Here is a 10,252-nt window from a genome sequence, read left to right as displayed (position 1 = left end):
GTGTGACATAACTGTTTAATGGCTTCAGATCTGTTCAATTCTTCAAAATTGGCTTAAACATCAGTAGCCTTTGCAGCCCACCAAAACATTGTCAAAGCCTCCACATTTTCCTGTTTATGTTCTTCAGTAGATTCCATGACATTTTTTGTTTGTCCAATAACGTCCAACTGTGGGTTCCTGCACTGACATCTGCCAACGTTAGAATTTAAAGGATACACACTTTGCCAGATTTATTCCAAACAGATTGATGGCTGCTAACCTTTTACTGTAGTTCCAAAGACATCTCCAGCTTATCCTTGTTCCCCAGGAACTCGCCGAACACGACTGTCTAGTTTATTAACTTCGATTGATTTGGAGGCAGTGAGTTAGACAAACTGTTCTAAAATAATCTCTGTAAAAAAAACTCTTACAATCAACATAATCTATATTGCAGAGATATGATACATTCACGTTTGTAAAAATTTAAATTAGAAAACACATCTTCTCTTGGACTATTTTACTTGGTTTAATAATGAGTGCCCATTGAATAATTTTTTTGTGGGAAACTGGTTGAACAAAAGAAAAAGATTCCTTTTTTAAATCATGAACAATAGAATTGCTTATTTTCACTCCGTAATTTCCAGCTGACTACAATGTCTTATTCTCAGAAACTGTGTGTTCCAGACTCATATGATCTTAGAACTGATGGGAGAACATTATAGTTCTGTGTTTTATTAAAAGTTGACGTCCAACCTCAAACTATACAAGGCTGACTGAGAGCTCCTGACAGCACTGAAAAGACTGTTCTGTAAAGTGTGACTTGAAAGAAACATGAGCTGTTTTGTAATTTCCACTATCACTGTTGCAAACGTGTTGTAGATTTCACTAAATAGAACCAATAACCTGAATTTTCACCATTTTATTTCTTTCAGCAGCACTTCATAACTCCATTGAATAGTTGAACTCTATAAATGTGGCTTCAGATAACAAAAGAAAATCCATTGACATTGAAAGTCTGGCACAACACTGGTATTAAAGCCAACCTTACTGTCACATGATGTTCTGATCCAGTCTGAATGATAGCTTTCTTTTCCATGGCATCCACACTGATTTGAAACTTTGTCATGTTAAATGGGGTAACAGCAGATGTTGTGAAAGTTTCCATCTGTTTGGAACCTAAATATTTGATAAACAGCAGGGTAAGTATAAAAAGATCAAAACATTAGACTGAATTTCACAGCGACTGCTGACCTTTGCAGCATCAAAATATTACAATCTGTGAAAGATGGCTTTGTAGAGCTCATTTCCATTGAATGAGGGTCACAAAGACACCTTGCCCAAACAGATGCAGAAATGGGCAGATGGAGTTTAATTTAGATAAATGTGAGATGCTGCATTTTGCTAAAGCAATTCAGGGCAGGACTTATAGGTCCTTGAGCATGTTGGCGAACAAGGAGACATTGGGGTGCAGGTTCATAGTTCCTTGAAAGTGGAGTTGCAGGTAGACAGGGTATTAAAGAAGGCATTTGGTATGCTTGCCTTTATTGGTCAATGCATTGAGTATAGGAGTTGGGAGGTCATGTTGCAGCTGTACAGGACATTGGTTAGGCCACTTTTGGAATATTGCATTTAATTTCGGTCTCTCTTCTATAGGAAAGATATTGTGAATTGAAAGGATACAGGAAAGATTTACAAGGATATTGCCAGGGTTGAAGAAGTTAAGCTTTCAGGAGAGGCTGAATAGGCTGGGGTTATTTTCCCTGGAACATTGGAGGCTGAGGGGTGACCTTATTGAAGTTTATAAAATCAGGATGGGCATAGATAGGGTAAGATCTTTTCCCTATGGTAGGCAAAAATAGGGGGCATAGGTTAATGTGAGAGGGGAAAGATTTGAAAGGGACCTAAGGGACAATTTGTTTACACAGAGGGCGGTGCATATATGGAATGAGTTTCCAGAGGATGTGTTCGAGTCTGGTACAATAACCACATTTAAAAGTTAACTGGATGGGCATATGAATAGAAAGGGTTTAGAGAGTTATGGGCAAAATGCTGGCAAATGGGATTAGATTAATTTAGGATATCTGGTTGGCATGGACGAGTTGGACCGAAGGTTCTGTTTCCATGCTGTATAATTCTATGAGTCTGACTCTGGTTTGGCTGATGCTGCTGTGCTGTAGGATGCTGCCGCTACTGTTCCATCTGGCCTTCACTGTTTTGACCAGTACAAAGCTGCAGCCTTGGGGTTGCTTATCAACTATCATGAAGCCTCCTCCTGTTGTGGAGCAGACAATCTAAAGATTAAATGGTTTCCTCTGTTCGAATGGTATACCAACAATTCTTGAGACATGGCCTGAATGGGGCCCTCATGTGGACGAGACATCATACAGCTCTCACTGGTTCCAATGGATGAAGAAGTTGTGTTACAGATACATTGGCCAACCACCCGTCCAGCCAGAGTCTAGGCCATGAGCTTCATCTACACAGTATTCCATGGAAGGTGAGTGAGGGCGGGCCTTCTGCATCTCCAAATGAGGGCATGTTTGGCTGGGGATCATGCAGTAAGGAGCAGCTCTAAACCTGTTGGAGGCCCTGGGCTTCTTGACATATGTGTTCCTTATCCGCTTATGGAACAGCCCTGGGTGCAGCAGCTAAAGGGATGACCACAACTTCTGTGCAGGGGATGGATCCAATGGTGCAATTTCAGAAACAAAGCATCTCTGCAGCAATGTAATTATTCATCAGTCACAGCCACCCAGGAACATTTGGACAGTATTGAGACATGAAGGCCTCCGACAAGGGGGTCAATGGGCTGCCTCCACATAGACCTTGTACATCGTTGAGTAGATTCAAGCCCTGTGGCACAAATACAGCAGGAGATCATACGTTTGGAAACACCATGGGAATTTATTGCCCCCATCCTGAAGCCTGGGGCAGATCAGTCACATACCATGGCAGCATAAGCTAGAGGGTTAAATAGCCTACTCCTGCTTCTATTTTTGTGTTCATCCCCCAATTTCCACATTATCCAACAAAGGCAGCATTGTTTAGAAAGCAGACTATGAACTGAGCAACTCCAGCAGCTTGTATGGACTGTGGAGTCTTTGAAGGCAAATAGGTACCTGGGAAGTGGAGATGTGTAAGAGTGCTGCAGTGTTGGGTACAACAAATGATTCAAGACTTTATGCCATTTCGTGGTTCTCCATTATTATTTTGACTGCCTCATTCTCTAAGGGGCCTGAAATAACTCCACAGAGGCTGGAACCCATCACCAAGTCAACCTTGTACACATGAAGAGTGTTTGACATTGATCTGGCTCCATTAGAGCCAGCTCTCAGAGTGAGCAGAACGTCTGACACTCCTGTTTATTTTTTTTCTTTTAATGCTGTTTTTTGTCTTTTTTTTCCTTTTTTATCTCCTGGTTATATATTTGTTTCTTTTTTCCTTTCTTTATTTTTTCTTTTTTTTATTTAACCCCCACACTACCGCCTAACTGCGGTAGTGCTTATATTTGTGCCAGCACCCATGGTGTGTGTGTGTAGGTGTGAGACACAGTGAGAGACACAAAGTGCACGAATCTTTATTCAATTTCCACCACCAGGAAGATAGGAAAACACCCAAGTGGCCAGTAACAAGCACTGCCCTTCACATCAAAGGGCAATGCTGTGTGATCAAAACAGTGAAGGGAAGGGTAGGGACTAAATCAAAATAGAGTTGGAGGGGGAGACACTCCTGTTTATATCTGTCAGCCAGGGCTCTGTGATTGAACCAGCCCCAATTAGGGAACTCATATTCTATTATTTCGACCTGGCTGACCTTGTTATAATCACTACAGGTACTTTGTTCACTTTGGCAGTCATTTTCTTTTTATATATTTAAAGAAGCTCTTGCTTTCTGATATTATATTACTTACTACTTTATCCTCAAAGTCAATATGTGCCTTTTTTGGTTGAGTTTTATTCATTTTTAACATTTTTCATAGTCTCTGGCTTACCACTAATCTTTGCACGTTGTATTTTTTTCCTTCAATTCCACACTATCCTTAATTTCCCTAGTTTATTCCCCTCCTAAAATCCTTCATCCTCAATGGGATATATCTTTGTTGTGAGTCATGAAATATTTTCTTAAATGTCTGCCATTGTCCATCAACTATCTTTTCTACCAACCCCTTTCCCCAGTCCACTCCAATCAAATCTGCCCGCATCCCTGATTAATTATGCTTATTTAAATTCAATACAGTTGTTTATGATCCAATTTTCTAACACTCAAGCTGAATGTTTAATTTTACCATGTTATGAATACTGTTTCTAACTCTGAGTACATTTATTACACATGCCTCATTATACATTCCCAAATCACTGTTTGGATCCAACACATATTATTATAAGAAATTGTACCAAGTACACTATGAATTAGTCCTCGCGGTTATCTTTGCTAATTTGATTTCCCCAATCTACTTTAAGATTAAAGTCACCCATGATTGATGTACTGGCTTTTGACATGCCCTCTTTACTTCCTAATTGATTCTATGTGTACAGTATAACTAATATTAGGCAGTCTGTAGGCTACTGTCAGACGTGCCTCCTTCTCCTTGTTATTTCTTATCTCCAGCCATCTGAATGCTTCGTCTTTCTATCCAGAAGGAAGAACTATCTTATTTTATGTTTTAGATTATGAATTGAATTTAGATTTTACCAGCTGCCAAGATGGATTTGAACACATACTCCCAGAAAATTAGCCTGGGACTCTGGATTACTAATCCACTGACAGTATCACGTTTACTAAGGATCATCTCAGCAAATCCTGTGGACAGGAATCATTGAACTGCCTTCCCCATTTCTCTCTCCATCCAAAATACCAATTTTATTTTGTGTCTGTCTGTATGTATAGTGTGCATTTGATAAAGGGGTTAGAGTTTTAAAGTTGAAAAATGTGGCAATGGAAAAGCATAGCAGGTTCAGCACCATCTGAGGAGCAGGAGAGTCAATGTTTTGGGCATAAGCCCTTCATCTGGAATGTGAGAGTTTTAACTAGTGGAGGTACATGATGTAAGTTTATAATTGTTTACTTGTAGCTAAAATTATGTTTTGTAATTCATAGTAATTATTGCTAAGTACAGAAAAGCGATCTCTGCCTTCTATTAAGCTCTGCCTAAAAAGACATTTAAATCAGGGAGTTTTGCATGTTTTGCTGAAATCTTCACTTTTGTGGTGACTCTGGGAATAGTGAGATTTGATTTGCATGGCACTAGCCCAATGAAGGTACAGAATCATGAGTGTACATCAACAGGGAACACCTCCAGAGGCATGGATAAAAAGGATAAATTCTGAGCAGGGAAGGTGTTAGCTCCCATTGAGTGGAGGGAAAGACCCTCCAGGTGGATCTGCCTTTGAGAGGGATATGGTGTGGCCGCTTCATCAGAAGCTAAGTGCTAGCACCTCTGCAAAAATGCAATTGATTAAGTTTGCTCTCCCTGGTATTCTGCACCATCTCTTTGAACCAATATTACTGGGAATATGTTGGTGAACTAATGGCACAGATCCCTCCTTTTTTCCCAGGGATATTACACACAATCATGGTGCTTTTGGTCATAGTACTGTCCTGGATAGGTCACTGAAGTAAAGAACACAGAGGACAGAACTAACAAACAGGAGGGCATAAGTTCAATCTCATGTTGGAAATTTGACAGTCGAACTCAATAATTAAATTAAGTCTGTCATTCTAAAGAATTCCTTGGCTTTATAAATTGAGGGACGTGGCACAAAGATAAGGAAGCTACGTTAAAGCTTTATAAATTATTGATTATGCGTGAGAGTAGGAGTTTTGTGGCCAACTCTGAAGATCAAACAAAAGGCATGCCTGGTGAGATTTATAAAATGACATCGGAATCTTTTATGATTAAGAAGATTAGAGACGCTGAAGTTGTGCTCTTTGAGCTGAAAGGTTAAGGAGAAATTTCATGGAGCTGCTCAAAACGATAGAGCTTTTGATAGAGTGAATAAGGAGAAACTGTTTTCAGTATCATAACGCTTGTTCCCACAGCTGACAAATTTAAGGTACTTGGAAAAAGAATCGAAGGGGAGATGAGAATAATTTATTTTTAACAGTTGATCATTATGGTCTGGAATAAATTACCTGAAAGAGTGGAGGGAACAGATTCAAAGGTAATTTTCAAAAACACCAGTTGGAAAAATATATTTAAAAAAATACATTTGCGGGGCAATTGGGGGAATCACAGGGAAATGGGACTGAATAGATAACTTTATTTATCAAGTCAGCGCAAGCACTGTGGGCCAAATGTCTTCCTTAAATATTGCATCATTCCATAATTATAAATCATGTCAAAATATTTTATTTATATAATTACAGCTATATAATTATTTATACAATTACTTTAATTTAATTAATAATACATCAAAATGCTGCAACTTTGACCTTTAGTGCAGTTTGTTCATGAAAGAAGTTCACATTGTGTAAAACAAAACACATTCTAAAAACTTTTAAACCAAAGTTTTATCATTCTTTTTAAGAAATTTTGAACTGCTAAAATTAATTTTGACTGTAAATTTTAGCTGTCAAATTTTATTCATCAGGCAAATTTAATGTTCCTCACTTATAACAGCAGATATTTTAATATTGTGAAAAATTACCAAGGAGTTAACATCGAGACCAGCTATCATTAAAGCTGCACACACGGCAACATGTCATGTATGCTAGTCAAAATAAACTTTGCAATATTTTGTTAGATTCTGCCCATCTACTGTTCTTAAGAGTTTATATTACTTCCAAATAAAGTTTTAATTATCCAATTACTGAAGTTCAACAATGAAGACAGCAAAGTGGGGATTTGATACCAAGACAAACTGGATACCAGATCCTTTGAATTAAACCATGTTGAGAGTTACACTATATTTTCATCAATCTGATGAAATTGTATATTGGATGATAATCAAAATAACATTTCTGAAAGTACATTAGAAAACCATAAAGGAACTGAAACTATTCCTATTTGTACACTTTCATAATTGAGTTTTGCTACGTTTTTAGGATTTTTGGTAATCAGAAAATATAACATATTTAATTCCAATTTTAAAAATGCCACAATATAGTTTCCTTTCTATTGTGCTGTTTCAAATATTTTTATTGTTCATTTTTACCGAAATACTCAGCACAAAATAATTATTTTGTTTTGTCATTACATTAAATTACACATTGTTAACCTAACTAACACACACTACAAATACCCTCTTATGCATCTCCAACAAATCATCTCATAACAGAGATAGTTTATTACTAAAATTAAATCGCTTTCTAACAGAAGCTAATTTGTTCTAAAATAGAGAGATTTAGTGGATTTTTGTGTTTGTTAACTTACTTAATAGTCAGGGTAGAAATAGATTCTTGCCTTATAAATTACAATTCAATTTTATGGGAGCTTTATTTGGAAAGACTAATTTAATGTTGCAGCAAATCACAGTCACACTAATGTGTTTCGTGACTTTATTATGTGTCCCTAAATTGGTCAAACAAGATAATTAATCACCAAAATCTGAGCAACCTGCAATGTGTTCAATTCAGATGATCTACCAAGGGAATTTATTGGATTTGTTCTTTTGTAACCCAATTTGTTGTGTCGGCATTCGTTTATGCAAAAGGATTTCTGAATTGAACAAGGCACAACAGATATTGAAATGAAAGAACTTTTAAAAAATTTAACTACCAAAAAATTTGAAGACAGCCAATTTGCTTGTGTACTCATTTCTGCTTGTTAAAAGCTGTGTTCAATGGGCAGATGTTTGATGTAGGAACTGAAGTTTTACTTAATGTTTCTAAAGGTTAGAAGGTGAAAGAAAAATTGGTCAAACACAGAAACCTAGCAACAAATCTCTGGCTGACAGGTTAACATCTTTAGTATAAACTACTGCTAAAACTAGTTTAAATGAAATAGAAACTATCATTTTCTCATTCCAAATATTAATAGATTTTGTTGAGTCTTTTGAACTTTTTCTGATTGCAGATATTTCCTCTTTATCAATTTGATTATTTAACATTTATTTTCATGTTCAAAAAACAAGGTCATTGTATGTCAGATTTGATTCCTGTTAATTAACTGGTCAGTTTTCCAAATTCTGAAAATGTATGAAACATAAATGAGCTAACCAGGGATTAGAAACAAAATGGACGATTTACAAATCACTGGAAAGATTTTTAAAATCAAAAATCCCTTGGGAAACTTAAATACCGAATTGATTGTATTTCATTTAGTTATTTTAAGCATTTTAAATGCAACACATATTTTATAAAAATTCAACTAAATCTGTCAAAATCCCAATCTAAAGAAGGTTAAAATGATTTAGCGTAATATAGAAAACTATTGCACAGAAATCCTGAATATATTTTGATGTTATTATTCATTATTATATTTAATTTCTTTGAAAAATCAATTGCAAAAATACATGTAAATTTTCATGAAAATTTTGATTGGATTACTGCTATTATTTTTGACAATTCATTGAGAAACATATAAAGTAAAGGTTTATTTTGGAAAAGGATGGCTGGTTGTGGAATTTTGAATAAAACAGTTAACATTCTTTCAAATCAATACTTGGACTTAATTAGTAATGTTCTCAGTTGATACCTGGACAATTTTTGTACTTTGTCCATGGTAACTTGGAGGCCATTAGGAAGGATAAACACCAGACAGAGACAGCAAGTCATCTTATAAAATCAGGGGGTGTTGCTGGATTCGTAAAAGGAGTTACCCATTCATGTCAATATTATGTTCTGGGTTTGTTTATGGAAATTGTTATTCTTTCATAGAGGACCACCTGGAAATAATCTAAACTCCAAAAATAAAGCTCTTTCTGGGTAAATTGTCTTTCTCTGCAGTTTGATCTAAAAATTTTATGTTTTTGCGACAAAAATATTTTGTGATTGCTCAGCTAAGATATTATTCATACAAACCTTTCCCAAAAGCTATATAATACTCACAGTGCTGAATCTTCTCTTGTTATATAAAGGGGCTCTCTCAGTTTATCTTTTCTCCCTTACCCGATTTAACATTCCAAATGACAGTGTCTTGCCCACTGCCCATGCTTCTGAGTTGATAAATTCTTCTCTGTTTTAATTTCACCAAGGGATTTTCTATTCTAACCTTCCAGCGGATCTCCCCTCCCCACGACACAAAAAAAAGTCAGGCAGATGTGAAACTGAATGGCTGTTCATCAAAGTAGTCCAAGAAATATTAACAAAAATTAAAAGCAAATGTTGCAGTCACTTAAAACCAGTCAGTAAAGCTTTGCTTCAAAGCTGGGCTTAGGTGAGTGAAAGTATTAAAGGTGTTAGATTTCCCATGAGTCTGATCCTAGCTTCATCGTCACAATGTCCCTTATACATTATCTTGACATTAAACAGTTGTGAGCTTGATTTTATGTTTGCTAACCAGTATAATTAGAGGGATCCTAAGTTCTTCAAAGGACTTGGATTTTTTTAAATGTAAAAGCAGAAACCTGTTTTGTGTTTACTCTATTTCCAAAGAGTTCTTTATCCATCTTAACTATATACCATAAGTTAAATTGATTTGAGAAAATCCAATATAGCCCAAGGGCTAATGTCCACTGGGACAACATAAGAAGGGGTCAGGTAAAAGGGCAATGATATCACAAAGCCACATTGTTACAGACCGGTAATTGATTAAATTGGTACAGCACACCTACAAGGATATCACAAGCAATCTGTCCAAATAAAGATCCCAGAGTAATCTTAATCAAACATTGAATGAAGCAATCAATCTCATGTGTCCAATGGGCATGGGGTGGGGGTGTGTGGAGGTGTTGGGGGGGGTGGGGGGGAGGTGTTGTGCCTTTGAGTGAACCAGTTGGTAATGTTCACTGTAGGTCCATTGATTCAGGGCTCCTTGGTCTAACAATTAAACCAGACGTATTTTAATGAGTTGAACTTTGCTAAGTGGAACAAGTTCCGAAGCAGCAGAAACTGCTGATGACTTTCTGCAATATGGCTGGATAGTTGTATAATAAAGAGATAATTACAAATTGGGGTTTTCCCAGAACAATGTTGTACAACAGGATAATCATGCCTACCCTTTCAAAGCATTTCAGAAGATAAGCAAAATGTCATTATCAAGTCAGACAGCCCAGAATCAGACCCTTTGGTCCAATTAGTCCATACTGACAGTAATCCCAAACTAAACTGGGTACCACTTGCCTGCACTTGGCCCATATTCCTCCAAATCTTTTCTATTCATGTACTTATCCAA

At 36.7% G+C, this 10,252-nt stretch overlaps 1 long non-coding RNA gene across 2 annotated transcripts; it reads right to left on the bottom strand.

Moving 5' to 3' along the window:
- Positions 1-265: 265 nt before the first annotated feature.
- On the bottom strand, positions 266-9,078 carry LOC140463214 (uncharacterized). Of its 2 annotated transcripts, XR_011954631.1 has the most exons (3): positions 8,968-9,078; positions 1,028-1,155; positions 266-391 (listed from the first exon to the last, which is right to left on the bottom strand). It is a non-coding gene; the product is annotated as an uncharacterized lncRNA (long non-coding RNA). The 2 variants fall into 2 exon arrangements; XR_011954630.1 differs by lacking the exon at positions 266-391 and having other exon boundaries at positions 884-1,155.
- Positions 9,079-10,252: the final 1,174 nt, after the last annotated feature.

This window comes from Chiloscyllium punctatum, chromosome 37 (genome assembly GCF_047496795.1).
Source record: "Chiloscyllium punctatum isolate Juve2018m chromosome 37, sChiPun1.3, whole genome shotgun sequence".
In the NCBI taxonomy this organism is placed as follows: Eukaryota; Metazoa; Chordata; class Chondrichthyes; order Orectolobiformes; family Hemiscylliidae; genus Chiloscyllium; species Chiloscyllium punctatum.
This window is presented reverse-complemented; position numbering and strand designations above follow the sequence as displayed.